This window comes from Tenrec ecaudatus, chromosome 7 (assembly GCF_050624435.1).
Source record: "Tenrec ecaudatus isolate mTenEca1 chromosome 7, mTenEca1.hap1, whole genome shotgun sequence".
NCBI classification, from domain to species: domain Eukaryota; kingdom Metazoa; phylum Chordata; class Mammalia; order Afrosoricida; family Tenrecidae; genus Tenrec; species Tenrec ecaudatus.
In genome coordinates this window covers 79,483,658-79,489,657 of record NC_134536.1, presented here as the reverse complement: position 1 = coordinate 79,489,657, position 6,000 = coordinate 79,483,658, and positions in this window count along the sequence as shown.

Here is a 6,000-nt window from a genome sequence, read left to right as displayed (position 1 = left end):
ATCCACATAACAGCTTAACACAATAGAATATAACAATAAGCTTTAAAATGTATTTTTATGGTCAGATAGACATGCATTATTAATTATAACCCTTATTATCATTATTTATTCAAATCATTTGAGTTATCTATACTATAATTTCCTAATCTGTAAGGTAGACATTATAATAATACCAACCTTATAGAATAGGTGAGATAAAATAATAACATATTTCAACTCTAAGCACAATGCAAAACGATGGAAAAATAAGCATATTTTTATTTTTACACAAAATAAGCCTCCATTAGACTTCTTTGATTAGTATGCACAAAATAAATTTACAATACTATTTTGTGAGTAGGTAAATTCAAACTGACAACCCATTTTTCCAAGCATATTTTACTAGAAAAATTAAGATATTCTCATTTAAAAATAACAATGCTAATTAATGATCTAGTTAATTTTCCCTTATTCAGGAATATTCTTGAACTCATCTGTTTTCTTAAGCTTCTAGAAAGAATCTGATGTAGTTTAATTATTTTTGATAAACTAAATTGAATCAATAATTTTTCAGGATACATTTTTTCCATCAAAAACCTGATAATTAAATATATGAAAAATGGCAAAATATAATTTTGCCTTATTTGGGTGGAAAAATTTCCTAATAAATCTATCTTGTGAAAAAATATATGTTTTTAAACTCTTTCATTAAAAATTAAATTGTGTCAAAGATTTTTCCAGGAAACATGTATTTATGTCAGCAAAGCTGATAATTAAGATCTGGAGAAAAAAAGCAGAGAGACGAGTCTGCGATCGTTCACATATTTAACATTGTTCAACCCTCATTAGAACTCTCAGGGAAACCTAGCAACACACTTTTGGTTTCTTGAAGTTAACTATATATTTGCCTCCACAAATGAAGAATGATTAATTTGCAATACTTGCAAACAAGGAGGGATTAATAGAAATACATATCTAATGAATAAGAAAATAAATGCAGAATAATTAATGAGAAGGCTTCAAGATATAATTCATGAAAGAAATGCTTTTAGGTTTGTGAACACATAAATATTGTCTCAAAACAGAATAAAAAAACTCATTACCACAGAGTTAATTCCAACTCAAAGCAACCATATGGAACTAGGGTAGAACTGTCCCATTGGTTCCTGTAACGGAGTAGAAAGTCTCGTTTTGCTCCGCGGAGCAGCTAGTGGTTTTGGACTGCAGACCTTGCAGCTAGCAGCCCAATGAGTAACCATTATGACACCAGGACTTCACATACTGTCTTTGACCAGGTATAATGCATGCTCTTCTTTTGGAAGGTTGGGTGGAGCCTGAATGAAGAGTAGATATTATTTCTGATGGCTTAAAAGAAGGTCACAAATAATTAGTTCCCTGATAACATGTTATCCTAAAAAGGTTTACTTTGGAATCCTTATTTTCTAAGGAAAACAACATTTCCTTGACTCAATAAAGAGTAAACTATTAGAAAATATATTTTTGAATATTCATTGAATTTTTTTGTTAAATAGAATTTATAGGGAATTATGGTTAAGGTAATAAGATAACTGAATTTAAAATGTTTAAAATAAATTTTCTAACATAGTACAAAGAGACTGCAAAAGTTCATATACATTATTCCATTATCAAATCTATTTTTTCATAAACTTTTTGAAGTACACTTGTGAAAGTAAAATTTTATTTGGGCTGTTATAAAATTTGAAAATTAAAGAACATTCATTCATGTTCTGCTAGCTTGACAAAGACAAATTTGAATTATAGGTCAATTTTAGAAACCCAAATCAAACTCATGGCCTCAAGTGGATACCAACTCATAGCCAGCCTACAGGGCAGGGTAGAACCGCCCTTGTGAGTTCCTGAGATTATAACTCCTCCTGGGAGTAGAAAGTCTGGTCTTTCTCCCAAGGAGTGATTCGTGATTTCAAACTGCTGACCTTTTGGTTAGCAGCCCAAATCATAGCAGGATATTTCAAATTGCTTATTCATTTATTTAAAGTATGAATAGTTTTCTCAATTGTACGGTTTCTCACATTAGCCTATATTAAGCCTTAGTGAAGTAGGAAGAAATCTTGGTGACACAGTGGTTAAGGACTTAGCTGAAAAATCCAGAGTTCAGTGCTTTGAACCAATTAGCCCCTGTGATAGACGTGATCATCTGCTTCTATAAAGATTTACAGACTTGGAAACTCTATGGGGCAATTCTACTTCATCCTCCAGTGTCCCTATGAATCAGCAAGCACTTGTTAGCACCGGATTTGATTTGTTGGTTTAGAATGTGAGAGGGGATGACATTATTAATATGCAGCAAATGGATATCAGTAGAAGAACTTGGAAATAACTGATCATGGTTAGCTTGACAGCCTTATTGTTTACACTCACATAATGATTTACTTTACATTCAAATACTATAGTGATGTTTAGTTGCTACTAGAAATACTGTTTTAGTTTATGTTAGGGGTTCTTATGCCAGAAGTTTATGTGGCTCTGTAGAATATTTTAGAAAGGCAGCCTGGCATCCATGTACTATGAGTTAAGTGCCGTCAACTTGGTTCTCAATCCTGGTGCCACTATGTACAAAAACTTCCCGAGCCGTATTCACAACTGCTTCTAGAGAGCATTCTAAGTATCCTTTTTTTGCCAAGTAGATTGTTTTTGTTATTATGGCAGTCAGCAGTACTTTCAACATTGCTCAGCAGTGCCAGAATTCAAATGCTTCAATTATTGTGCTGTTTTCCTTAACTTTCATCTGCATCTGAGGCAACTGGAAATGCCATGGCATGCATAAGGTACAGAGCAGCCCTCAAAAGGAGAGCCTTCTCTTCCACACTTACAGACCTCATCCACAGCAGTCTTGCCCAGTGCAATATGCCATTTGATTCCACACATTGGCTTCTCGTAGGCCGGTGATACTTACTAAAAAGTGAGAAGGATCCTGATTCCATGATTAGCAGGCTGCTAATTTAGCTCTACTCCTAGCCTTATCTGGATTCACTGGTGCATCCATTATACCACTGTGTGAGTAAAAAGCAAACAATAATTTATTTCTTCTTTTTACTCTTCCCACTGCTATATCATAAAGTCATTCTGATAGTCATTTAAATATTTAAGAAATGCACAAGGAAACATGGAATAGGTCTTGATATCTGCATAATGTGAAAAGTGAGAGTGTGCATGAGGGAGGGAAGCTTGATAGAAAATAAGCAATTTCAATAAAAGTTTGTTATATTGTTATTAACATTATTACCTAAATGTTATAGGAGTGATGACATTTTTCTATGGTCAAGATATTTTGAACAGATACTTTAGAAATGAATGTATAATTTTTATTTTAGGAGAGTATCCCTATTTCCTTATGAGCAATTTAAATGTGTGATTGTTTGTGGTAGTGTAGCTGGAAAAAAAAACAAACACAGAATGATCTATCGGTACCAGCTGATAGCTCTTCAGGATGATGTTCACTCTGGTGGCCATGTTGATGCTCAGGCTGATCTGCTCTGCTTAGTTTCAGAAACATGATTTGGTGGTTACGGTCAAATACAAGAAGTTACTTGGGATTTAGCATGCTTATAATTGATTTTCTAGCGAAACTTAAATTTTCATAGGTTCTGCCAACTCAGACATTTTTGCCTTCACAAAAACTCTTTCTTTCTCTGGATTGTCCTGTACAAAATAATTTCCTAGGAAACAATTTTAAGTCCTTTCAGATTCAGTTCAAATACTACCTTTGCTGCAAATTATTTTCTGAGTTTTTGTTTGTTTCTAAGTATCATCTTGCATTCTAAATACTTTATTATAATTGTAGTATTATATACTCGGTTTTTTTTGATCGTATGCTACACCTGGCAGTGAATTTGGTTTGGTTTAAACTAATATACAATTGCCTTGTCTTAGAAAGAGTCTTTAAGATTATGACCTATGGGAGGGCTTTCCAGGACTGTCCTCAAATGCATTTATGTGTAAGTTCAAAGCAGCAAATTTTGGACAGCAGTGAAGGTGATTGTGGGACTTCTATAGTAGTTAATTTTGCATGGGGAATTTTCTTGTGTGCCAATCACAAGTTCAGCAAACATGCCCTTCTGAATCTAAGTTTATTCTTTGTTGTAAAAAATGGCTTTTAAAATTATTCCTAGAATTGTTTATTACAGGTATAAGAATTGATTGTGCATGCTATGGTGGAATGCTCATAGGGATAGAGGGACCACAGTGCTAGCACAAAGTGTCCACAATAGCATGGCAATTAGTTTTTCAGTGCAATTCACCTATTGATAGATATGCCTCACTCTAACAACATGCATCATTTAAATTGGCACCTGCAAGCTAAAAGCTCAATTAAAAGTGATTAGAAGCATGTTAGGGAAAAAAAAACCAAACCTATAAGGTTATATGTAGATCTTCGGGAAAAAAAAATAATCCTTCCAGACTGGATTAGGTTTGCATTGCAAATACCTGTTTACCCTTCTGTAGCTCCCATTATAAATGAGGATGAGAACACATCGTATTCACTGTTGTTTCTTCAGGGCCTCATGAATAGTAGGATTTATAATATTTGTTGAATGAAAGAGTAAATCTTAAATACATAAATAAATAGAAATTCTATGCAAATCATGTATATACACAAGGCTTAACTCCATGTTTCCACAAACTTTTTGAAACCTCCACATACATGATCTCTATATATGTGTACATGAGTAGGTGTATATTTGATATCACATTTCTGTTGTATATATTAAGATAAGAAATTTGAATGATTCAGTGAATCATTGTAAATTAGGTCAACAAATTGCATTAATACCTGCAGGGTTCTCTTTGCTCTGAAACTCTTGGCTAAATTCCCAGATATCACTGACTGCATTTTCCATCCCTTCTTCCCATCCCCCATCTATGAGTGCCTTTAACCGAATGTGTGTGTTCATGTGTTCATGCTATAAATCCATTCCGTGAGCTAAGGATTAGGGGTGAATACGTACATATCCAGTAAAGAAGATGCTGATAAACTTTGTTAAATTATTTAGTTTTATGTGAGTGTTTTAAATGCATGCAACAGTATATTAGGCATTGTAAAGAACTATAACAGTGAACCTGAACCGATTTGAGTAATTGATATTAGTTTCTGTTGTATTTGTGTTTGTCTATTCAGCTATTACTTACAGCCAAGAATCCTTTCTTGTTTAATTGTCCACATTCTTAGATAAATGCTGCTGACTCAGTGTATCTATTACAGAAGAACCAACCCAAGCCTAATAGTTATGTTACGTACACCAGGTTTTACAGAAACAAGAACGATTTCAGTCAGTAAAATGGCCATTAGTATCCAAATGTTTGAATTATGATAACTAGTAAGTGTTAGTTTATTTGGAAAAATACCCATTATCTTTTAGACTGTAAACTTATTTTAAATTAGATAAAATGATTGGTGATTTACCAAACTAGTGAAATAATCTACACACATTTGAGGATTCCTAATGTGAGTTTTATAATCATCTTTATGCGTCAATTTGATATGGAATCTGAAAAAATAATAGAGGCCTATTAAGCAGGAATCTCAACCATGCTCATAATTTCAATTCAAAAAGCACTAGAGGTTCTCGTACTCAGAAAAGGCATCATTATTATAGCAGGAATATTGTCAGACTGGTCAGCTGCATCTTCCCCAAGGCAAGGCAGGGACCAAATCAGCTCTCATGCACAATCCTCTTCACACCATGGGCACCCAATAAAATGAAGTAAAATAGTCATTGAAGAGTGATTGTATTGAGAATTGGACTCTCTGTTATATAGGAAAAACTCATTTAAAAATAATATGAAAATCCTGCAGTCTTTGGCCATTTCTTCTGATGTAGAATTGGTTGCATTTCTGTTCTCCTTTACCAATGCAGAAGAGCCTAGATTGTGAATTCTCTATTTGTTTGTGTTGTGGGACTACCGGGAGTCCCTGCAGGACTGACTAGGTCTGAGCAGTAGAATAGCTGTAAAATGCAGATCATGTTTGCTGTGTTCAAA